At 47.6% G+C, this 24,584-nt stretch overlaps 1 protein-coding gene and 1 pseudogene across 19 annotated transcripts in view; both read left to right on the forward strand.

Moving 5' to 3' along the window:
* Positions 1 to 24,584, forward strand: part of KALRN (kalirin RhoGEF kinase) — a 659,950-nt gene that overhangs the window by 82,622 nt on the left and 552,744 nt on the right. The gene's annotated exons all lie outside the window — the stretch shown is intronic.
* On the forward strand, positions 19,759 to 21,193 carry LOC118353164 (drebrin-like protein; annotated as a pseudogene).

Below are 24,584 nucleotides of genomic sequence, written 5' to 3' on the forward strand. Positions count from 1 at the left end.
AGGTGTTAAATCGCTGAGCGACTCAGGGATCCCCAGAGCTTTCTTTTTAAAATAGGAAAGGTAGTAGTAGTAGTGAGCACTTGTTGAGCACCTCAAACAGAGTCTATGAGGGATGAGGCCTGAGCAGCAGACGGAGAGATTATGTCAGAGGCAAAGGAACATAGCTTCATCTACACTGTGGCCACTGTGGCTACTGGACCTGTCCTGGCGTCTCATCAGAGTCAAGCAGATGGGCACAGGGAGATGTGAGCAGGGCTCCTGGACATGATGGGATCAGAGTTTTCAGGGGCTGAGATACCACATGAGCAAGGAAATCAGGCCAATTACAGGGTTGCCTCTGCTAAGGGGGGGACTTCTTGTCTGGTGAGGACTAGAAAACTCAAGTTACAGAAGAAATATCTTGACTCTGAGGTACTCCTTAAATTGGCAAATATTTTTTGAATGCCTATTCTACAAAGGTACTGTTATGATAGTGAGCAAGACTGGCAGTGTTTGTCTTCATGGAAATTACAGTGAAGGGAAAGGATTATTTAGTTGGAAAGTGCCATGGAGTGGAGAGGAGAATTCCAGCTGTGGATTTGGCCTTGAAAGGCCTTGAAGGGTGGGTAGAAGCTGCGCTTGTGGAGAGCTACGGTGGAAAGGGACAGAATGGGAGGGTTTGGTGAGTTTGGGAAATAGTCTTTCTGTGGAGGTTGTATGTGTATGCTCATTGTGAGTATGTGTGCAGGAGATTTGGGACAATTAGAAAGCTGGAAAAGTTCGCTGAGTGGGCTTTGTGTTCTATACTAGAGCTTTAGGATTTTGTTTAGCAGTTTATGGGCAGCTATTGGGAGATTTTGAGCAAGGAAAGTAACTTGATCAATCCTTTCCTGTCCCTGGCTGAGGTCACTTAGTAGCATTGGTGTTGGGCAGGGCTTCAGGCCATGATTGTTTCAATATGTTCTCTTCCTGGCTTTCTCACGGGAGCAGTCGTAATTTTATTTTTACCCACATCTCTGTTTTGGGTGTACATCAGATTAGCAGCTCTGTGCCTCCAGTTGGAAGAGAGCTTCTGTTCAAAGTGCTGTGTGGGTGGAGTCCTTCCGCCACTGTCCAAGGCCCGTTGCCCCTCTTGGGTGTTGACCTTGGCTGTAGAGGGTGTGTCCCTTGATTTAATGGTGTTTGCTTCCCCTACTTTTTTCAGCTCCTTCCCCATGCTTCTGAATGACCCACAGTTCCTGCAGGGAGGTTGAGCAAGGTGCAGCTGCTTGTTTGGGTGTTAGCCAGGGGCAGCAACTAATAAGCGAATGGTCAGTTATCTCCGGAATGTAGGTCTTTGCTTCAGCCAGATTTATGTCCATTTTATCATAAATACAGGCAGCTTCATAAATTTAGATTGGTTTCCAGAAACAGACCCTGGTTCCAGGAATATTTCTCAGTGTGGAAGACAGGACTGTCAACAAAGATGGGGATGCATTTTTAAAGATTAGTTCTATTTGCCAGGATATGGTCTATGGAGAAACAAATTTGGTGGCCTAGAACTCTTCTGTATCCAAATGAAGGGTATGGTGCAGATTTAACTTTCCGCGACTATGATGTTTTAAAATATCCTTATGGTACTGTTAGCTCAGTTGGCCCGGACACTGTATTCATGAAGGGAAGGCTGTGGCTCAGCTCTCATCCCTCCGTTAGACAGATAACTTCTCTCTGGCCACCGTTAGAGACTGCATTTCCCCTTCCGGCTGGTAGTCTCTCTGTAGCTTTTGATTAGTCATGCAAAGGCCAGCAAAAATAGTATAGACGGACAACAAAAATCTAGTTATCTACTGGAAAAAGAATCCAGAGAAAATGTCCTGTTGATAACAGTTTTATTGTGAGTTTTTAGACTTGGTTATGTACTTCTATGCGCCAGGAACTGTCCTAGGTGCTTATCTCAAATGTCACAATGGTATTGTCCCTATTTTACAGCTGAGAAAACTGAGACTTAAAAGAAGTTATGTGACTTGCCCAAGTCAATAAGCGTGTGTAATGGATTTCAACCTGGGTTTTCTTATTCTAAACCTCATGTTCTTTCCACTCCTCTATCTGGAAACTGTGATGAGAATACCTAGACCCTAGATGCCTGGAGCAAGAGTCAGATGTCGGACCATTCAGTGACATCTTGGGGTCTCCTCTGGCCGTCAAAGTATATTTGGCTATCACTGTAGGCCTCTTCTTGCTTTGAAGCAGAGTTATCTCTACCCCATTTGATGTCCAAGTTAACATCTGCTTGTTGCCAACTGGACCCCTGGAGACCTCTCTCTATCTTCCAGCCCCCAGCCCCCTGCCGAATTGGGGAAGTGACAGATGGAAGATCAAGTGGCAGATGGAAGATCAGATTTCAGACATTACAGGCTTCATTCTGACCTGCAACAGCTCAGAGGGAGAGGGGGGCGTACTGGCCAGTGTGTGGACAAATTGAGCTGCTCCCCTGAGCTGGGGGTCTATACTGGGAATTTCTTTTATGGGAAAAGGAAAACAGTGGTGTTTTTTCCCTTGAGCACGTGGTAGAGAAAGAACCAGCAAAATAGCTGCAACATTTACTAAGAATCATCTCTGGGAAAGCCAGAATTGATGTGATGTACAAGGTGCTAGGAAAGTGCTGTCTGCCCCCAAACCTCTCTTACCTTGGCGGTGCCTCGGCACCCAGAATAGTTCATTCATTTTTTTGGGCTAATAAACCTCAGCTAATCCTTTAATGAGTATGAAAATAATGCACCCTGGTGTTAATTTAAGATTCCTTGGCTCCGGAAGAAGTAGAGGAACAGAGGCTGTGTTCGTGTGGGTGTGGGTGTGGAGTGGGGTGGGTGGTGTCTAGAGTGAATGGATGACTCAGACGTGGTGGGAGTGTTCTGGGACGGCTTCCTGGAGGAGAGAAACACTTCACATGGTGTGGTGGTAGAAGACTGTTCCTCCAGGAGCTATGGATCAGGGCATTCACCAAACTGCCCGACGTCAGTTGTTAGTTCCTCAGATAATGGAATTAGCTCTAGTAGTACAAGGTACAAAGCCACGATTAACTTATAAGCTTTTATAATTGCTTTTTGGAAGCCCTTCCTGCTTTGGCATAGTAAATCTTCTTCACAGTGCCAGGGATTTAAACTTTTTAGAAATGACATTTAGTTATTGTAAAAGGTAAGATCTCTTTGGATTTCAAGCTGCCTTGGGAACCTTCCTGCATCCTCTGAGGTGTCATCCAGGAAGCCTCCCTTGGGGTGGCATGGAGGGAGGCAGAGAAACGTGCCTTCCCTGAGAGTGGCTGCTACACTTTCTGGACCCAAGCAACATTCTGTGGGGATGCAGGAGACGCTTCCATCTGTGATCAGAGCCAGGTTTCAGGAAGGCCGATTGGTGAGCCCTCAGAGCTGGGACCAGGACAGGGGGACCACAGATGGTGGACGGCTCTGGCTGCCACTTGATGGGGGCTGCTCTTGGGGCCGGGGGGTGGGAGTGGTGTAGACTGCTCCCTGTGAAGGACACAGAGGAAGTTTTTCTTTAGATCTAGGGGGGTTTTAGCAACTGAGTGGAGGTTAAGCCTTCTCCGCAGGAGTTTCCTGAGGAGACTGGGAAGGTGGGTGTAAATATGAACAGTTTATAGGCGCAGCACATACACACACATACATGGAAACTCTCTGCCCCTGACACAGGTTCTGGATATTACTAAGGGTTCAGTACATCTATATGTAGGAGTGATAGAAACACTCATTTAGGCCACAGGTAAACAGGTTAGGCAGTGAGGCCTCTTCAATTATTGAACTCTAATAAAAGTAAACAAATATCATTTCTCTAATTTTTAGGACTGTCTTATTTGAGCATTTATGATATACCAGGTGTGTCCTAACTACCAGAAATGGATCTTCTGCTATCATTCTTTGCACTTTGTAAAGCACTTCCATCATCTCATTTGAGTCTTCCAACAGCATATTTTCACATTATGTGAGTGGGGAATGCCCAGAAGTGGTGACATTGGAATCGGACCTCAGAGCTCTTTACTGCAGTTCCCATCTCCTGTTTACCGTCCCGCAGTGCCCAGCACTTTCTTACCACACCTTTTCCTGCAGAGTTTCTTGGGGTTTTGCGTCTGAGAGAGGTATCTGACTGAGCAGGATGAGCTTTGAGGATGTCCATGGGGTTGAGAACAAGGTGAGAGGGAGCAGAGAATACAGACTGATTGGCAGGGCCCTGGGGCATGTGTCAGGGGCCGTGTAAGCATGGCTCAGGCTCCTCCTTCAGAGGGAGCTGGAAAGGAAAAACTTCCCCTTTGGGGAAAAAAATGAGGCTATTGCCAATGTCTCCGTATCTGTGAGACGACTGACGATTCAAAGACTCACTGATGAATGGACAGAAGTTTTCAGACCCAGGAAGATATTAAAATAAATATTTAATTGGAACAAATTATGCCGTGAATCATTAAGACAAACATAAATCTCATGAATAAGATTTCTCTTATTTCTCTGGATCTCGATGAAATATTTATTGAGGAAAATGAAGTCACCTCACTGCTTTGCATGACTAAATGTCATTGCTGACTTCCAGGAGCAGCTTCCTCAGGATCCATTGGGATCACGAGGATGGGGAAGGAGGCAGGAATTCTTATAGGCTGACCCCACACGAGGAGGAATCAGACTGCTCAGATCTGGAAGGACCAAAGCAAAGTCTAGCATTGTGTCTGGGCGTAGAAAAAGTGAATTTAATTTTTGGTCATTTAATGTTGATTTTGAAGGTCCTGGGATACTTTCTAATTTGGGGAATGGGGAGGATGGGTTTTAAGGTAAATGCCTTGAATTTCCAAATTTTCCTATGAGTATGTCTAGAACTTAGAACTCTCTGATTTGGGTTAATGCCCTTGTAGGTGACACACATGCATCCTGATGCCATTCCTGGTCTGGTAGCTGAGTGCGCTCTGTGAATGCTAATTATGTGCTCATTGGTAATATAGGTGGTAGGACTGTGGGGATTGGGAGAGTGTCATCTCCTCACTTGATCTTCCCTATGCTAATAAAGGATATCTCCCTGCAGAGGTTGGCTTCAGCCATTGACTTCTTTAGCTGTGGCATCCCTAAGGGTGATCAGAACAGAGCTCGCTATTCTTGGAGATGGATTTCAAGAGACTAAGCCCAAAGATAGCAATATGGGTTCATGGGGCAATGAGGATACCCTGGGTCACTGGCCTCTCTGGACAGGCTTTGGCTACAGCTGTACCCCTGACAGGGTGGGTGGGTGGGCGGCCTGACTCCTGGGTTCATGATCTTTTGGCAGGCAGATCCTGTGTGGGTCACATGATGGATGTTTCCATGGGTGGTCTTGCTCTCCAAAGTCAGGTTTGCTGCTCCAATTTCATTCTGGTTTTTTTCTTGGAATGTACAGGTGGCTTATGTCAGTCCTCCTGGATGAAAGATGACTTTATTCCTTCCTCACAAACACAGTGCTCTACTCTGGGAGAAAGCTTAGCCAGCATGTTAGAGGGTTGCAGGTAACTAGAGCTGATTATATTGTTTTCCTTGGCCTTGGGCTTCCCATTTTCTAAATCTAGGGTATGATTAACAGGATTGGCATGGAAGGGGAACCCCCCACTGCTTGCAGAATTACTGAATTCAACTAAGTATGTACTGAGAATGAGCCATGTCCCAGCACTGGGGTAGATGCTCTAGAAGATACAGAAATGTTGACAGAGAGATTCTTGTCTTTTTTTTTTTTTTAAGATTTTATTAATTTATTCATGAGAGACACAGAGAGGCAGAGACACACAGGCAGAGGGAGAAGCAGGCTCCTTTCCAGGGAGCCTGAAGTGGGACTTGATCCCAGGACTCCGGGATCACACCCTGAGCCAAAGACAGACGTTCAACAACTGAGCCACCCGAGCATCCCGAAATTCTTGTCTTTGAAGAAACTTACAAGCTAGATGGGGGGAAATTAAACATATATATACATATAAATATATGTATCATGTAATTCTATAACTGTTCATTCAGTGCTTATTTACTCAGCAATTTCTCTTAGCAGACCATGAAGAAATCAGAAATGCTTTTACCCCCAAGCTGCTTAAAAAAGACATGTTCATAATTATATTGTAAAGTGAAGGATAATAGGAGTTCCAGGAAAATGCTCTTTGTGAAAGACTATATTTAATACCAAGGTATAAATATTACTTCTATTAGTAGATCAGAGGATGGAGCCACCAGATAGGGATTTTGACTGTTTAGATTGTTCTACCCCCAGAAACTAGCACAGTGCCTGGTACATATGACGCTAAATAAATAAATGTTGAATGAATGAATTTTGCTAGGCTGGAGCGATCAGAGAAAGCCCTGTGGAAGACGTCCAGCTTTGAGTGAGATATTTAAAACATGATAGAATTTGGGTAGTACTGGGGTGGGCATTTCAGTTTTTCACAGGAAACCACTACCACCTCCACAGCACTCTGCTAGTGATTCCTCTTTCATGTTTATAAAATACTGTACAAGTCACTCATGAGCATTCAGCCATTTCTTACCTTCTTTAGCAGACCATTAGGGAAGGGTTGACTCTGGGACCCATGAACTTGATTGCATGACAAAGTGCAAGAAATAGTGATTTGTTTTTACTTGAAGCATTTCTATAGTTTAGAGATGCCTTTGAAGCCCCGTTGAATGAGGCTGTGGATTGAAATTCTCCAAAAGGCCATTAATTATTGAATTTGCTTTGTTGTAAAACAAAGGAGATACTTCTAGGTGTCAGCTGTTGGAAGATGTAGAGTTAGTATCACTGTAAGTGCTCCTAATCACAGACAGACCTGCTCACAGACACTCAGGGAAGAAGACAGGACACCGTCAGCACCCTGCTGCAGGGAGGATGGGCAATTAGTGGCTTCAGATGTCACATAGCATCCTCCTCTCTTTGGTCTCCCAAGTGCTTTCTGCTGGGCGATTGGAGATTTCGGTTGACTCTAAAAACAAGTCCCCATAAAAGAACTATGGGCTGTTAAGCTTGCCAAGTGGTGAAGTGAGTGGTGCCAGGGAGTTTGGCTGCAGTGGTTGTAATGGGAGTTCTGCTGATGATGGTGCTAAGGAGAAGGAGAAAAAATTTCTGGTGTCATGGGGATGACTTACTTCTGCGAAGTGGGACTAGATGTCCCAATGTGGCCTGTGTTGCTGGAGGAAGCTTGCCACTACTCTGCTGCTGCTATTGTGTCCTCAAATAGGCTTTGAGGGCTGGATCTGCTATCCTGTCTCATGTCTGGGAATACACAAAGCCAAGCTGTAGGATCCTTCCCAGTGGGCATCTCTGTGATGATGTGCATGGAAACTTGACTTCTGATCATACATGGTAAAGCTGGGGAGAGGGTCTGCATTTAGCACTGTGGGGACAAGAAGAGCATTCAGTGACATTTAAGCCAAATCTGTGCTGAGCCCGCAGAGAGGGCACAACCCTATTTCAGATGCTGGAAGTATAAGGAAGAGATACGGTCTTTGCACCGCTGCCAATGGAAGTAGCCTCTTTATGATTTATAAAAAGCTTTCACATATATTATCTCATTTGAAATCCACAATATTCTTTTGAGATAGGTAGGGCAATGATTATCCCCACCCTTTTCTGGATGAGGAAACTGAAGCTCAAGCAGGTTAAGAGATTTTGCCTAAGGTTGCCCAGCTAGCAAGAGGAAGCCAAGCCTTGAATCCAGTACCTCTTGCTTTGTTCTGTTATTTCATGTTGTCAGTTCCTACTCATGAGGATAGACAGATGTGCAGGAGATGAGTCAAAGCTGCTAATATTGTGAAGAGGGAGGCACAAGGTTAGAGCCAGTGTAGTGAGTAAGCCAGAGTTCCAGGAGCAGGTGACCTTGAGCTGTCATGTAAAGGAGAAGAAGCCGTGATTGTGGTGGGCCGAGGGATGCATGTTGTGCTCCTGGCAATGTTGGCAGACATTGGTATTCCCGTCCACTCTTCTTTATTCCTGGATGTGCAAGGGAGGCTGGGGGGAGTCAAGGGCACTGAGGGTCTGAATAATTGAAATCAGAGGAAACACAAACATCTCTTTTTAACATAATCCCCTTTTCCTAGAAATGTTTTCAGCGTACTGCTCACAAACAGCAAAATGCCTTGGAATGGGTTCCTTCCACTCTTTCTTTGCTTTTGATTCCCCTGCAAGCAGGGAGATACTTAGGAGGAGAGCAAAGATGTCAAGAATCTGGAAGACCCGCAATTAAGCCATCAGCCTCTCTGGTTGTAGGACCAGGCTGTGCTGATCAGGTATTTCCTGAAGCTATGGTGGCCCCATCTTGCTTGGGCCCTGACTATGTAAGGGAGGTGTGGAGAAAAAGGAGATAACTCATCAGCTTGTACCACGAAACCCAACATCTCATCTGCCAGTGCTCCCTGTTGACTCCAGGGTACCCTTTCGTGACATCTCTTCTGCCTTCATGGCTTACCTTGATGTTTACTGTAGAAAGATTGAATAAAAGAGGATTATGGTTTGGGGAATTCCGGGCTAAGAGTTAAGAGAGACTTCCTTACCTTTGCCAGGCCTCAAATGAATGATTCTCTTCTCTCTTTTTAAATAAATCATAAGTGAAAATTTCTGCACTTGAAAAGACAGACCTCAGAAGGATTTTTCAGTAAGGTACCGTTATTTTTTATTCAAAATTATGTTTGAAAATAATCCAGTATTGCGCAAACTGTTTTACCGGGCATTGTTTGTGAGGTTTCTCTCGCTCCGATGTGTGAGCAAATGTTTGAGAGCCCTTCCTGCCTCCTGCGACTGCTCCATCTTAAGAAAGGTGGACATTGCATGTCTGTCTGTAGTCTCAGGACATCACCTGGCCACTCCTCTCCTTTGTGGTGCTTTACTTCCCTGCTTTAAGCTCAAGACGGTGGACAGCAGTGACATCCAGTCACAACTTCCCGTTTTACTTTGTGGTCACAGAGCCAGATTCTCCCAAGAGAGATTAACACAAAGTTAAATGCTTGCAAGAATTTCTTATGATGTAACACAGGATGTAAAGGCTATTCCCTTGCTATAACTTAGGTAAAGTTTCTCATGGAAATGGAATGGCCCAGACCCTGCTGTACCATGCTCTCCAAGTGACAGTTTCATCAAGTCCATATGTTCGCAGATGAAGGGAGTGTTGTCACATGGCAAAGAGCCAAGAAAGCCCCTGACCCACTTCCATAGAATTGTCCAAGAGTACCTGGCACTTTCCACCCCTCAATTATTCCCATCGATTGTGAACAGATGGGTACAATACTCTTTAAGTCAGAGTAAAGTGACTTGTATTTGGCTGTTATCCAAGCAAAATGAAAGAAGAAGGTGCTGTTGTCTGTCTGGCCTAGGTACAATATAGGATCCGCAAAATAATGACCCCTGGTTTGATAATGACAAAGTTCAAGTCTGCCAGGATGGTGCTTTTATGGCGGCAGCTCAGAGACCATCATTCACAAATTTCAAATTGGTTACAGATTTGTGGGTTAGACTTGCCTTGTTGTTGGCTTCCCGTAATTTCAAACTCTGTGGACTCCATGTTGCATCAACTTGTGAAATATCTGGTAATATTTTTACTTTTCAGTTTGATCCAGGTTAGGACTATCCGCCAACATAGGAAGGTCTCAATTTACTCTATTTCTGAGAATAATAAGCATAAAGCATAAAGTGTTCCTGACACAATCATCCTGGGTGATTTTTCTAGTCCTCTTCTGCATAGTGAGGTTTTTAGGTCCTACAGTCTAATATTCATTGTAGTAAACTAGACTAACTTGCCATTCCGGGTCACTTCCTTCCCAATCTGATTCCAAACTTTCCTCTTGGAGAAAGTCTACTTTGCTTGACTCTATTCGCTTGTGACCACAAGTTCTAGACTAGTACAATATTCGTTATGGATGAGGTCGCAGAGTCTTTTGAGTCTAACTTCCACTTGAGGCAGAAATCGCCTCTGGACGGTCCCTGACTGGTGATGATCCATATCTTCTGTGACAAAGTGCTCGGGACTCCACAAGACAACTCATTTTATTACTGGACAGATCTAATTGTTAGTAAATTATTTTATGTAATGGAAACCTGACTTTGTCTAATTTAGGCATGTTGATCTTAGGTCAGCCCTCTTGAGTAATACAGAGCTATATAATTTCATTCGTGCTTGAAGTCATTCGGGTAATTGAGGACAGCAGTTTTTATTACGACACAGTCTATTTGGCAATGCTTTAGACTTTTTGATTGATCCTTGTGTCCTTAATTTTGTTTTCTTTCTCCTATGCTTCCCTTATTACTGTTATCCGACAGTTTTATAGGCACAACCTGTCTGTTATTTTGTGTTCCTTAAGAATTTATCCTTTTGGGTGAGGATGTGGAGAAAGGGGAAGGGGAACCTTCATGCATGATTGATGGGAATGCAAACTGGTGCAGTCACTGTGGAAAACAGTATGGAGGTTCCTTTAAAATGTTAAAAATAGAAGTAGCCTACGATACAGCAATGCACTACTAGGTATTTACCCAAATAACACAAAGATACAGATTCAAAGAGATACATGCATCCTGAGGTTTTTAGCAGCAGTATCAACAAGAGCCAAACTATGGAAATGATACATATGTCCATCAACTGATGGGTGGATAAAGAAGATGTGGTGTATATATTCAATGGAATATTACTCAGCCATCAAAAAGAACGAAACCTTGCCATTTGCAACAACATGGATGGATCTGGAGTATATTACGCTAAGTGAAGTAAGAGAAAGACAATTACTATATGATTTCATTCATATGTGGAATTTAAGAAACAAAGCAATCGGGCAAAAGGAAAAAAGAGAGAGAGGCAAACCAAGAAAAAGACTCTTAATTATAGAGAATAAACTGATGGTTACCAGAGAGGAGGTGGGGGGATGAATTAAGTAGGTGATGAGGATTAAGGAGTCCACTTGCTATGATGAGCACCGGCTGATGTATGTAAGTGTTGAATCACTATATTGTACGCCTGAAACTAATATTATACTGTATATTAACTGGAATTTAAATAAAACCTTAAAAAAGAGGTTATGCCTTTGATGTATGTAATGTTTTAAATTACTCATTTATTTTCTTGTTTCATGTATTCCCTCCATGAATATTTAGTTAAATCTTTTTGTACGTGTGCAGGTCTCTGGTAAGTGCTAGGAAGACAGCAATGAATAAGGCCAACTCTCTGCCCTCATGAAACACTTATTGGTGTATGTCCCTCTGACTTTTGTCAAATCGTTCGTTATACCTATAGTCAAATTTGTCAGCGGAAAAAGATCAGTTAATGATCAGAGAAAACCAGAAGATTGGAATGTTGAGAAATACATGCTTTCAACTAATGTTTGTTTGGTGGCTACTCCTTGCCCCTCTTTCCACCATTTACTTTTTATATGTTAAAAAATATTTGTCTCTGGGATGCCTGGGTGGCCCAGTGGTTGGGCATCTGCCTTAGGCTCGGGGCATGATCCCAGTCTGGGGGTTGAGTCCCGCATCGGGCTCCCTGCGAGGAGCCTGCTTCTCCCTCTGCCTGTGTCTCTGCCTCTCTCTCTGTGTCTCTCATGAATGAATAAAGAAAATCTTTAAAAAAATAAAAAAATTTAAAAAAGATATTTGTCTCCAAAGAAGATGTGTTTCCTGCAAAGGTTAATGATGAGGACAGAAGCCTGAGGGGAAATGTACTTTTGGGCTAAAAATGGAGGTGTTGCCCAATCCCATTGTATTGATTGGCCATTTGAAAATAGTAGTTTTACTACCAGAAGAAAGGTATTCCTTATGAATTGACAGTATAAGGAAAACCAAATGAAAATTTAAATCAAGTGACAAGAAGTCAGTGGCCCCTCAGGATGGAATGAGACTTTAGATTTCTGAGCAATATTGATTTCAGCCCCAAGAAGATACATGGAGAAAAAGTAAGAGGGGAGCATTGTGATCTAAGAACTGTGTCTTCATGTGGATGGCCCTGGTATTATGCCCCTACTCGGATGTGCTCTCTGCCTTCTTCAACTGGCTCCAAAGGCTTCTGGGTCTAGAGTCACCTCATGGGTCTGACGCTCCTATGCCTGTTCCTAGTCCCATCCCCCACTCTCCAAGGCTAGCTGCCCTGTCAACATGGTTACCCTGCTGCACAGGGACAGAATCAGCTTTTCAATCCAGAAAAGCCATGGAGTTGGCCCTCCATCATTTGCACTTGACATCTAGAGAGCCAATCCAGAAACTATGAATTGAGGGCTGTAGAATGCTGATGAGCAAAATTGTGCATAGCCTCATCTGTCTGCTTATGTGAGAGAGTTTTTAAGAAAGTCCCTAAAATTCTCAGTCACTGTGCTCTGACAGCTTTTGTTTTAATAAGAGAATCAGGCCATACTCAGGAGTGGTAGCCGAATCATCTCCCAGCAGCCTAGTGGTGTGGAAAGCCACTTAGATAGGCTTGTCCTTTTTTATAGACTCTACTGGTCCCGTGTTTCTTCTTACTCTTGTCCTTTGTTCTATTAGAGAGCAAAGCACTCTCCACCAGTGCTCCACTGTTCTGCCTTAAGTCTAACTTGATTTAAGGACCAGTTTGAGACTCATCCACTCTTTGCCTGTACATACCAGTCCATAGAGACTCCATCTTACATTTAGTGATCACCATAGGTCTGTTCTTTAAGTGTGATATATTTTGTTAGATTGGGGAATAGGTCTTGTCTTGGGCACTGCATTTGGTGGTAAAGTGTGGACTGGAGAGCATGCTCTGCCTCCATCAGTTGGCAATGGCATCAAGAGAAAGTAGCTGGAGAGAAGGAAGGTGGTGGTGGGCAGAGGTCAGGGAAGGAAGGGATAAGGTGGAGCCTGACTTAGTCCCAAGAGAAAACTAGACGTTATAGTCATCACCTTTGGTCACTCGTTTCCTCTATCACCATGGCCCTATGTGCAGTTGTGCAGGACTATTTCCCTCTTCCATTTTCATTTCCTTAAGACTTGCTTTCACCAAAAGCAAGGGCCAAGGCTTGCTTTGTTTGTTTTAGCCTCATTTTATCTTGAAACAGGTTGGCTGGGTAAAGTGAGAGCAAGAAGGCAGGTGACAACCCTAGGGCCCTGCCCCCTCAAGGAAAGCCTTGTTGGATTTTGTGTGTGTGCCTGTGACTTCTAGAATGCCTAGCTCAGTAACCTAAAATATGTGCTTTATAAGTGTGTGTTGATTGTTTGAGTAACGTTTTCCAAGCTACATAAAAACAAATGAAAAGAGCAATAACTCATTTATTTATGGGGCAACCTTCACCATTCAGAAGTTACAAATAGCCTTATAGCAGCAAAGAAGCCCATGCATACTAAGACTTATGATTGTGTGCAAATTCAAGTTCCTGATTGGGCCATCTTGAATATTTCTTAGAACAGAGATTAAAGGGAGATGCTATGGCTTGGTGATACAGTAATGATGTCTCTCCAGGAAGGAGGAAACAGTGAAATCCCTCGATATTTGACAGAGGGGCAGATATCTCTCCATACATCTCAGTACGGCCCGGCGAGGGTTAAGTGGTTTACTGTGTTCAAGTAAAATTGTTAGAATTTTTTAAAAAGTGACTTGGGGACTAAAGTCAGTTGTCTGGAAATCTACCTGGGATGCCTTGTTTTCCAGAGAGAATTTATTTTTATTTTATTTTATTTTATTTTTTATCCAGAGAGAATTTAAAGAAGACTCTTTGCCAGTAATACCAAGTGTTGGTAAGGGTGTGGCACTCCTGGAACTCTCTTTGCCAAGGGAAGAGCTGAACACTGGTGCAATCGCTTTGAAAGAATTTAGGTGGTATCTATTATGCATACTCCCATGACCCTACGATTCTGCACCTGGATATCCTCAACAGATATGAGGCTTTATCTTCATTAAAATATGTACAAGAACATTCATATCAGTTTCAGTCGTAAGAGTCCCAAACTGGAAACAACCAGAATACTTCTACAAGCAGTAGAATAGATAAATACATTGTGGTGTATTGATGCAGCAGGGTGTCATCCAGCAAGGAGAAAGAGCCTACTATTGGCATACCAGCAGCATGGAGAAATCTTACAAACAGAATGTGCAGCAAGCAAGCCACATAAAGCATATATCCTACACTCATTTATATGAAGTTTAGGAACAAGCGAAACCTGGTGTGTGGGGTAGAGGTCAGATAAGATCATTCTGGATTGGAACTGGGTGTGAGGGAACCTTTGGGTAGTTGTAAATGCTCTACATCACCATCTGGATGGTGGGTACACCAAGGCATACATATGCAAAGATTTACCCAGCTCTTCCCTTGTGCTTTGCACACTTTACTGTGTTCAAGTTATACTTTGATAGAAAAGAAAAGAAAAAGAAAGAAAAAGGAGGCATTGCTGAAGTATGACTGAGCGGTTTGCTCCTGTGTCTTCTGTTTGTCTGCTGGTTATCTTATGGCTCTTGCTTCTGAAGCTTCTTGTGAAATTTTTTTAAATTTTTAAATTTTATCTATTTATTTATTTATTTATTTATTTGAGAGTGAGCATGCTGTGAGCAAGTGGCGGGACGGGGTGGGGGGGTTGGAGAGGGAGAGAGAGAATCTTAAGTAAGCTCTAGCCCCAGCACAGAGCCCAGTGCGGGGCTGGATCTCACGACCCTCAGATCGTGACCTGGGCTGAAATTAAGAGTTGGATGTTTAGCCCACTGAGCCACCCAGGTGCCCCCGCTTCTTGTGAATTGTAGCTTTTTACTCCTGCTCTCAATTTCCTCAGGAAAGAGCTCAGGTCTGGAAGTCAGGAGGCTTCTGTTATAGTCTCTCTACCCCTCTTGCCAGCTGTTTACTTCTGGGTACGTTCTCCAGGGAAGTCTACGAAATAGGCATTTCAATCGCTCCGTCACCTTTAACCTCCAGGATTTGGTGAACATCACGTTAGGTACAATATGTCGAAGAGTTTTAGGAAAAATCAAGAGTCACCCAGATACCAAGATGATCGTTATACTTGAACTTGAGGAAATCTATACCAGCTACTGATTTGAATCCTATGAAGTGCTGCCGTCAAAGACCGTGTTGTGACTTCAGATAATTGGGCAGTGATTTATGAATCATTTTGGTACGTAGCCGAGGGCAGTCAGTAGCACACGTAAGGGTGACTCGTGTGTAGGGAAGTACGGCGATTACAGAAACAGCCAGTGCCATGAGATCTGAGGTCCAGGGGTCACTCTGGTCAGCGTCAGGGGTTCAGGATGATGGTTCTTTTTCAGGTGAAGCCTTTGGACTCAGGTGGCTAAGTGAACAGTGCTCTGCTTGGACCATCTTGGTCTAGTTCCTGCTCTTGTACCAAATGGCTTTGTGATATGAGGCAGTCACTTCACTTCTCTGGGCCTTAGTTTTCTCATCTGTACAACGGGGTGCTAGATACCTTGGGTTCTTCTCAGCTTTAATTTTGTATGTTTGTTCCTCACATAGCTGACTCTCAGTTGTTCCTGTACCTGTATTATGTGGTCAGTCTTAAATCCTGAACTGACTTTCTCGTTTCATGTGGCTGTTTTCTACCATTCCTAGTCTTTGTGCTCAGGAAAGGCAGATGCATTCTTGAACAAATAGATCCTTCATAATTCTGCTGTGAAAAGTCATGTTGCCTCCTAACAATAATGCCTATTATTCTGGATTATTGATTATCCATCATGTTGATTACCCAGTATCTCTTTCCACCATTAGTACAGATGACTAAGAGCCGCTGAATGACACAACTATTTCCCCGTGCCCCCTGCCTCCCTCTGCTCCGTTGGAGTCCCAGCCTGGCATGCATTGATGAGCAAACCTAAACATTGGTCATGTTCTGGTCTTGGCCATGTTTTTCTAAGGGTTGGCGGGGCGGGGGGACAGGGGGGGGCAGCTCCATCAGTGCTTCCAAGGCCTGGGCTCTGGCACCTGAGCCAGAGACAATATTGGTGTGAGGAGGAAAAAGCCAGAGGGGAGAAAGCTGCCGGAGCTGGGGAGATGAGCACCGAGGTGCAGCACGACACACTTGTGGGCTGCATGCCCGGCCTGAGCTTTTGAAGGCTGAATGGAAATGCAGAGCCAAGGAGAAAATATCTCATTCTCCTCAGGCCAGCCTGGGCAGAGGTCTGATTTTGCACATGGCAGGACTTGGGGAAGGAAGAAGAGGGCTGCTGGGTCCAGGAGAGGGTGCCTTGCAGGGTCTGCGAAGGAATCAGCCCTAGAGTTACTGCTCGGGGAACTAGAGAAAAGCTGTGTGGCACCTTTATTGTTCCTGTTCCTTCAAGACCATTTCTGCAGGGATTTTTCTTCCTATCTCATGTTCCAGATTCTTCTGTGGGGGTTCTGTGAGTCAGGGGCAGGAAACTAGGCCAGGCTTTGGCCTCTGAAGATACTGTTTCTCCCCTGGCAGCCCCCACCTCTTTAGAGAATAGTCCTGGTTCCTGCTTTTGGGGGTGTCTCTGCCCTTTTCTCTGAAGCCTTATCCCTTCTTCTCTCTGTGACCCATCTGCCACTCCCTTAGTTGGTGTGGAAGTTTGCTTTCTGAAGCTCCTCAGAGATGATGGCTTACTGACCCCTTCCCTGCCCACTCCCACCCGAAGTGGCACTCCCTTCAAAGCAGGCCCCCGGAGGGGGCCGAGGCCAGGGATGCCACCTATGATCAAACCCTGTGGGCTCTGCATCCTGGGAACTGTCCTCCAGTGTGGTGCTGCAGATTTCTTTCTTTTCTTTTTTCTTTTTTTTCTCTTTACTTCTGAACTATTCTTAATGGTGACAAAACCCTGTTCTTTGAATGTTAATTTGATTTTTGGAAACAGCCCAGCTTCACTGGGGGAAATCTAGGAAAAGAAGGAATCAAATCTGGGCAAGCTGAGTGATAGTGGTTTTAGTCTTCAAAACAAAACAAAAAAACAAAACCCAAAAACAAAAAGCCAAGGTTTGCCTCCAAAGTAATGACAGTTTTGTTTATTGTTTATTTTAAAATGACAGCAAAGGTTGTTCTCAACAGGAGACCAAAAATGTTTTCTGGGATAAGCACAGAGTCCAAGGAGGCAGCTACAAGGAAGTCCCATTTCTCTGCTCAATTTGGGAGGGTCGTGGGTTGCTTGTGTGTCTGCAGCATCATAGGGGACCCAGGGCACTCTCTGTGACTGCCCACCCACTCCTGTGCCTTGTGGGGAGGGAGGGGGTGGATGAATTTGGGGTTATTGCCAAATCCCCTATAAACCTGAATTCAGATGTTGCTGGGAAGAGAGGTTGAATAACAGGATCTGCATCAGGGAGGACCGCCTGATGGGGAGAGAGCTTACCCGAGCCAGTGGACCTGCCTGGAAGCACAGGCAAAAAGAGCTTGAGAAGAGTGGGAATAGGACAATGTGTTCCTTGTGTAATTCAAATGGCCTTTGTAAAGTTGTTTTAAAGAGCTGTTCTTTGAAAGAGTTGAGGATGTTAGAGCTGGAGTCTGAGCTATGAGCAGCCCTCTGGGGACAGACTGGTTCCCAAAGATTCAGGCTGTTTTTCAGAACAGTGACTAAAGGCACTGGGGACATCTAGATGGCTGCTGGAGAGAACTCTTGCTGTGAGTCCTTTTCCTTCGTGGCTGGGGTTCTCAATGATGAACCCACGTAGGGGACATTCTAAATATATCGGTCTAGTTGCCGAGCTCAGAGTCAGCAAGGGGTCTGGTCTGGGGGAAGGGAGAGAACTGATGCAGACTGAGCATCAGCATCAGCATGATCCCCATTTTACAGATGGGAAAACAGGTGCATATAGTGAAGCCACTTCCTCTGATCTCTTCGCTGCCTTCTCCCTTCTCATTGTACACTTGTTCAATCTTTGCACTCTGCACATTGCATTATGGCTATTTGTGTACTTCTAGAGATCCTAATGGACTTGGTCTGGGATGGGACCAGGCTTTGGTATTATTTTAAAAGCTCCCCAGATGATTTTAATGTGTAGCTAGTGACAAGAACCTCTGGTCTAGATTGTACGCTTCCCATTTTTGTGTAGCCGAGGGTCTAGATTCGTGGTCCTCAAAGTGGAGTATGTATCAGAATCAGTTGGAGAGTCTGTTAAAACATGTTGCTGGCCCCACTCTCCGAGTTTGTGGTTGGGAAACTAAATGCCACTGAATGACATAACTATTTCCCTGAACCCCCTCCCCCCTGCCTCCCTCTGCTCCGTTGGAGTCCCAGCCTGGCACCCATTGATGAGCAAAGCTGAACATTGGTCATGTTCTGGCTTTGGCCATGTTTTCCTAAGGGTTATGAGGGCAGCTCCATCAGTGGGGTTGGCCCAGGAATTTGCATTTCTAAAGTTTCTAGGTATCTCTGCTGCTGCTGCTGGTCCCTCATCCCTTGGAACAAAAATAGGCACTCAGTAGATGCTGATTAAATCAAGCACATCACCGAATTGTCCAAGGATTTGAGCCCTGCTTGCCTGGTAGCAAAGCCCACCCTCTTACCATGATTCTAGGCCTGGGAGGGAGCCTGGGAGGACAAATGGGGTGGCCTTGATATCTACTTAACCTCTGGGAGGAAGATAGAAATCATTGGTCTTTATTTTATTTTTTTTTTACTCATTGGTCTTTAGAGTTTCCTCACGGGGAAGAACAATACCAGTTTCCTGCCAGGAAACATACTAGCTGTTGCATATTTAGAAATTCTGAGTGGAGGTTTAGGGAATCTAAGAGGTCCTAGACTCCTAACCCAGGACACAGACTGCTGGTGCCAGGTGTGGCCTGACAGAGGATAGCCACAGATGTCCATGTCCCAGAGCGTGTGCTATGAAGCTGGTGATGCTGCTTTAACGTTACCCCTTGTTTGTGCCCCACAGGACATTTAGGAAATGGTTTAGCGATGTCAGAGGTTGGGGAGTGGGGTCCTGAGTCATGCTGAATAGGGGAAAGGTCCGATAAGGGGGAGCAGCTGTGACAGTTTGGATAACTGGCGTTGGAAAGGAAGCTCCAGGACAGAGCAAGAATGTGTGTTTAGAAGGCGAGGAGGAGAGCTGTGCTGGCAAATGCAGCAGAGGATGTGGAGGTTTCCATTCTCCTTCTGGAGGGATGTCTTGGACACCTGGAGACTCAAGTAGCCAGGTTTTGTTGAAAAATGAATGATTTTTAAAAATGCACCCAAAACAAGTTTTCACTTAAGTGCCTGCTGTGTGCACAGCACTGTTCTAGATGCTATGTGGGGCCACCAAAGAAAATAAATGATAAAATGCAGAGTATGATGTATCCCATAATTGGTGCTGACAGGTCTTCGAGAGTTGGGGGAAGAATCCTTTGGGTTGTGTGGCTGGGGAAGGCTTTGGGAAGGCCGAACCCAGTGGTTCTGCGGGCTGAGTGAGTGTGAGATGGGCAGGGATAATGGGCTGAGTGATGTTGGGGTATGGCTCCTAGTGTGTGGGTAGCTCAGGTTAGGTTCAGTGGATATTTGTGGGGAGCGATGGTGAGGATGGGGATGGAAAGGGGAAATGAATGTAAGATACTTGTTCTGGATTGTTGTTTTATCCCTCCCTCAGAGCACGAGAACGAGGACTGTTGGGGACCCCTGCCTCTGGCAGTAGGGCTGCTGGTACTGACTACTTCTTAGAAGAGTGTCTCTGAGGAGTCCTCACACATAAAATTTCATTTTGCTTTTTTTTTGTTTGTTTGTCTTTTCTTTTCTGGAAATACTGGAGGTTGGAAGGAGGAGAGGAAAGCTCTCCTCCGCTACTTTTTACAGATGGGAGGATTGGGATCTAGGGAAGGGAATGGGCTAAAATTGATGCTGTGGGTGTGGGTTGGATGCAGAGGATGGCTGAATGGACATCTGCTTAGGGCAGGGGTAGGAGGGCATGGTCTTCCCCAAACAGCACTGGGACATGGTTGCTTGATCCTAGCATTCATTGTCTTTTGTGCAGTTTGTGCTTTTGTGGGTCTGGGAGGAAGTGTGGAAAATGCGAGAGGTCAGGGTAATGGTGACGCAGGGACCATGGGGCTGGCTGTGGCTGTGAACCTGAGCCAGAACGGGCAGGCGCTGCAGGAGGCCTGCATAGGAGTGGCCACTGAGAAGTTCCCAGCTGACTGGGCTCCCTACCTATGAGGGTAACGGCAGAGACATCTGTGTGGCCGGCACTGGGGAGGGTGCCTGGGGGAGATGGAGGAGGGAGGAGCTCAACGGCGGGAAGGTGATGGACGCCTTCTGGAGGATCTCAAGTGTGAAGGATCCCAAGTCCGGCCTGCCCAAGCTTGTCCTCGTCAACGGGGCAGGTGAGGGTGTCAACGATGTGTGGAAGGGAGTGTGCACCAACCATGTCAGCATGCTGGCCAGCTTTCTGAAGGGGCCCGTGTGACTGTGGATGTGAGGACCGAGGAGCACATGGAGCCTGAGTGCATCAGGCATCAGGTGGAAGGTGGCCAGGGCCTCAGGTGCCAACTCTGCCTTCCACAGGGAGAGCAGCCGTTTCTAGGACATGGGCCCCTCGTGGACTCTGTGTACCAGAAGACCGGTGCCACATCTGAGATCGGAAGGGTTGGCAGAGACAACTTCTAGGCCAAAGCAGGGAAGGAGGAGGAGAATGACTGGCTGGGGGAGACGCAGTGGGCAGAGGAGGAGCGGCAGCTGCAGGAGGAGCACCAAGAGCAGGGGCCGCGTGAGGTCTCCTGCCTGGAGCAGTGCTGTTGGGAGGAGCAGGGCAGCGAGGTGGACCCCAGAGGCAATGTGAGCAGCAGGATGTGGTTTCAAGGGGCAGAGAGGAGCAGGGGCCCGTCAGTAGCTAACACAAGCACTGGGGATTTCCAAGCAGAAGGAGAGGGCCGTGTCCACCACATCTGTCCCTAGTCCCCAGCCAGGCAAACCGAGGAGTCCTTTCCTGCAGAGGCAGCTCACCCAAGCAGAGACTCACCTCAGCAAGCGCTGGCCCAAGTCTCCTCAAGGCCCGGGGCAGATGCGTTAGGAGCCGGCGCCCAGCACCCGGCTGTGTCTGGCACAGATGGAAGAGGAGGCCGCGTGTGCGGAGCCCCCAGAGCAGGACACTCCATGCGGGGGCCTGATGCTGCCGCCGTGAGGTGCGGGCCCTGCACACGTGGCCCACTGCCTGGGGCCGAGTGGGGACAGGCCGTGTGCTTGGACCCTGTCGAGAACGTGGAGATCCCCTTCCACTCCGAGAGCCTCATCAGTGGCGTTGAGGTAACGGAGGAGGGCTGGTGGCCTGGCTCCAGGCCAGGTAGCCCCTTTGGCGTGTTTTCTGCCCAACGCCGTGGAGCTCACTGAACGAGGCCCTTCCGCTGCTGGCTGCGCGAGGGCCATCCTTCCCTTTCCTACCCAGACGGGCTTTACTTCTTGCTTGGAGAGGTGGTGTGCACGGCATTCGAGCCAGGAGTGGGAGCCCCCCCCTCCCTGCCAAAGAAGACAAGCCCTTGGGCTCCCTCAGAGTTGGGTGGCTCAGCCTCTGTCACTGTAAATGCAGGAATGGCCTGGTGAGTCCTAAACATGTTTCTGGGAGCTCCCAGGCCCTCCCAACCAGCCTGGCCTTTGACCCCAACAGAGGACCTTGAGCCAAGCCCTGCCCAGGGCCAGCCCCTCGGTGACCTCTGCCTGAGGAGAAAGGCACCGCCAAGCTGGGTGGTCGGGGCAGGGGCATTTGCCTTTTCTTTCTTTTCCTCTTGGCTCTGAAGTGTGTTGGCTGTGGCTGTTAGTGACCCTGGGGAACAGTGGGCTTAGCAGAGTTGGTGACCGAAGGCGGACTGGGTCAGGACAGTTTGGGCAGCGGTAGATCATCTTTCTGGATCCTGCTCTGTGCCCCCGGTTCTCTGTCCCTCTGCCTGGACTATGGACTGCGGGCACCGGGGACAGGGGTGATCTGAGTATGTGAAGGAAGGTATAAGAACATCAGCGAACGTGTCCTTCTGTGTGCGAGGCCTCTCCTGCTCTCAGCTGATTCCGGTCCAGGTAAAGTAACCAGAACCGTCCCTGCCTGCCGTCCCGCGCCGTCTCTGTCCCAGTCCACCTGTGTCTGCTTTCGGAGTGAGACTTGCCCCCATCCAGGCCCTAGTTGTGATCTGCCCTGTTGTGCCCCCGTGTGAAGACAACCCCCTTTCCTGGGTGTCTGTGGTGTGTGTTTGCATGCATGGCACCCTCAGGCCTTGGGCCAACCATTAGCCACCTGGAAGAGGTGCAGACGTTAAGGTGTGGAAAAGAAGAAAGAAAAGGAAAGAAGGGAGGTAAGAGCAGCCTTAGCCAGAGCATAAAGTCCCCGCCGTTTCTTGGTGGCCCCAGCAGGCCGGCGTCTCAGGGTTCACGGGCCTGTTCTAGGTGCTGTGCCCTGCTAGTGAGGCTCCAGAAGTGCCCTTCCAGCCTTCTGTCTGTCCCCACGCCCGCCTCTGGCCCAGGGGGAGCCGGGCATCCAGTCCGAACTGCAAGGTCCTCTCTCCCGCTGGCCTGTCCCCTGGACGGTGACTCTGCTGGTCTGGAGGGCCTCGCCCCCTCCACTGCCCGGTCCGAAGCAGCCACGGCTCCTCCGACTTGGAAGCCCACCAGGCCCGACTAAAGACAAGGGGGAGGTGTCTGTGCTCGACTCCTCAGGGGTATCACCCATGAGTATTTATACCAAAGAAGAGGGCTCCGTTGCCTTGGCAACTCTCTCGCATGGGCTCTGCTGCTCAGAATATCCGACAGATCTCAGTGTTTCATGCTCAATGGGCAGAGGTGGAGCAGCGGATGGGAGGGGACCTCTCAACGGTCAGGGCCGAGGGTGGGAGGGTGGCCAGGACGGCATGGCTGAGAAACTGCTGAGGCCACCGAGAGGTCCTCCAGGGCGTCGCCGCCTGCCACCTCTCCTTCCCCCCCGTAGTCACTTCTCCCCCTCCCAGGATGCGCCTCTTGGTTCTGTGGCTCTGAGTCCCCGGCGGGAACAGGGGTGGGGAGGGGCCCGCAAGGGCAGAGTCAACACTGGGTGTTCGCTGCTGGGTGCCGAAGGGAAGTGGTGGTTACAGAGCGGGGAGGAGTCAAGGACCCACGGTGGCTCTCCGTCATGGCTTTGGTTCCCCGGAGAGCTCCCCATTTGTTGGGTGCCAGGGCACCTCTGCTGGAAGGAAAGGGGACGCCATGGGGTGAGGGGCCCACAGGTGAGGAGGGTGGTGTTCTCCGATGCTGTCCATCTGTGTCTGGACCATGGTGCGTACACTACAGACGTAGGATGGCAGGAAGAGCTCGTTGCAGAGATCGTTGGTGCATCCCAGGCAAGGGCAGGGTCAGGGAGGGCGAGAGGGGGCCTGCAGCGGGGCTGCTGGAGAAGCTGGCCCCGAGCAGGAGGGTCCCTGCGTGGCAGCGAAGCTCTCTCCTCTCGGGATCCATTCTTGGGACGTTCTTCTGTGGTCGTACGGTCCTCTGTGGGAACGCCTCCAGGGATGCAGAAGACCCGAGTGCAGGGGGCAGAGGGCCCTGAGGTCGAGCACTCCGCTTCACTTGTTCTCTGGAGAAAATATGCTGACTGGGTGTTTGTGCGCCACAGTGCAGCCATCGGTTGAGTAAGTGGAGCTTCCTCGCAAACCCCACCGAGCGCCACGCCTTCTCTGGCTTCCTATGGCATGATCCACTTGAGCCATACCTTGGCCAGCATTTTTTTTTTAATTTTTAAATATTTATTTATTTATTTATTCATGAGAGACACAGAGACAGAGAGAGAGAGGCAGAGACACAGGCAGGGGGAGAAGCAGGCCCCACATAGGGAGCCCGATGTGGGATCGATCCCGGGTCTCCAGGATCAGGCCCTGGGCCGAAGGCAGACGCTCAACCGCTGAGCCACCCAGGGGTCCCTTTGGCCAGCATTTTAATGCATTCACTGTCTCTCTTGGTGACTTATTATGTACTGGCCATATGCTAGGCCCTGTGTGGTGGGGACTCTGGAACCAGTCCTTCCTGCCTTGCTTGAGACCTACTGGACCGTGGCCCCTCTGCCTGGGGTAAGTGCACAGAGGAGCAAGGCGGAGTCTGGGTCACAGCTGGAAGGAAGATGAGAGTGGTCATGCCAGGGCGCCCCGGCTTCCCTCCACAGGGGTGTCCAGGAGCGTGTGGGCGTTGGCCTTTAGTCTGCTGAGAAGGCAGTAGAAACCCGGGGTCTCGATGTCAGGAGATTACGGGTCTTCTTTAAAGGAACAGTTTCGGGAGAGTGATGGGGGCAAGGAAAGCAGAGCTCAGAATTTCTGCATTATCTGGAAGTGCTTCCTAGCTCTGGCCTCAGTCTCTCCTGGTACACCTCGATCCCTTTTATTTTATATTTTTTTTGTTTGTTTTTTAAAGATTTTATTTATTTATTCATGAGAGACACACACACAGAGGCAGAGACACAGGCAGAGGGAGAAGCAGGCTCCACGCAGGGAGCCCGATGTGGGACTCGATCTTGGGACCCCAGGATCACACCCTGAGCCAAAGGCAGATGCTCAACCGCTGAGCCACCCAGGCGTCCGATCCCTTTTATTTTGGTTCTATGGGCGGTGGAGATGGCTCTTCTCTGGTAGGTGGCAATGTGCTTCCAGGAGGCGCAGAAGGTTCAGCCCCGGTGGCTCTCGTTTTATACCCCTGGGGTCCCACATTGTCACTTGGCAGTTCCAGCCAGCAGGGTGTCTCCTTTATGGCCTCTCTCATTCAGATCCCCCGTGAAGCT

The sequence above is a fragment of the Canis lupus genome, chromosome 33 (assembly GCF_003254725.2).
Source record: "Canis lupus dingo isolate Sandy chromosome 33, ASM325472v2, whole genome shotgun sequence".
Classification (NCBI taxonomy): Eukaryota; Metazoa; Chordata; class Mammalia; order Carnivora; family Canidae; genus Canis; species Canis lupus.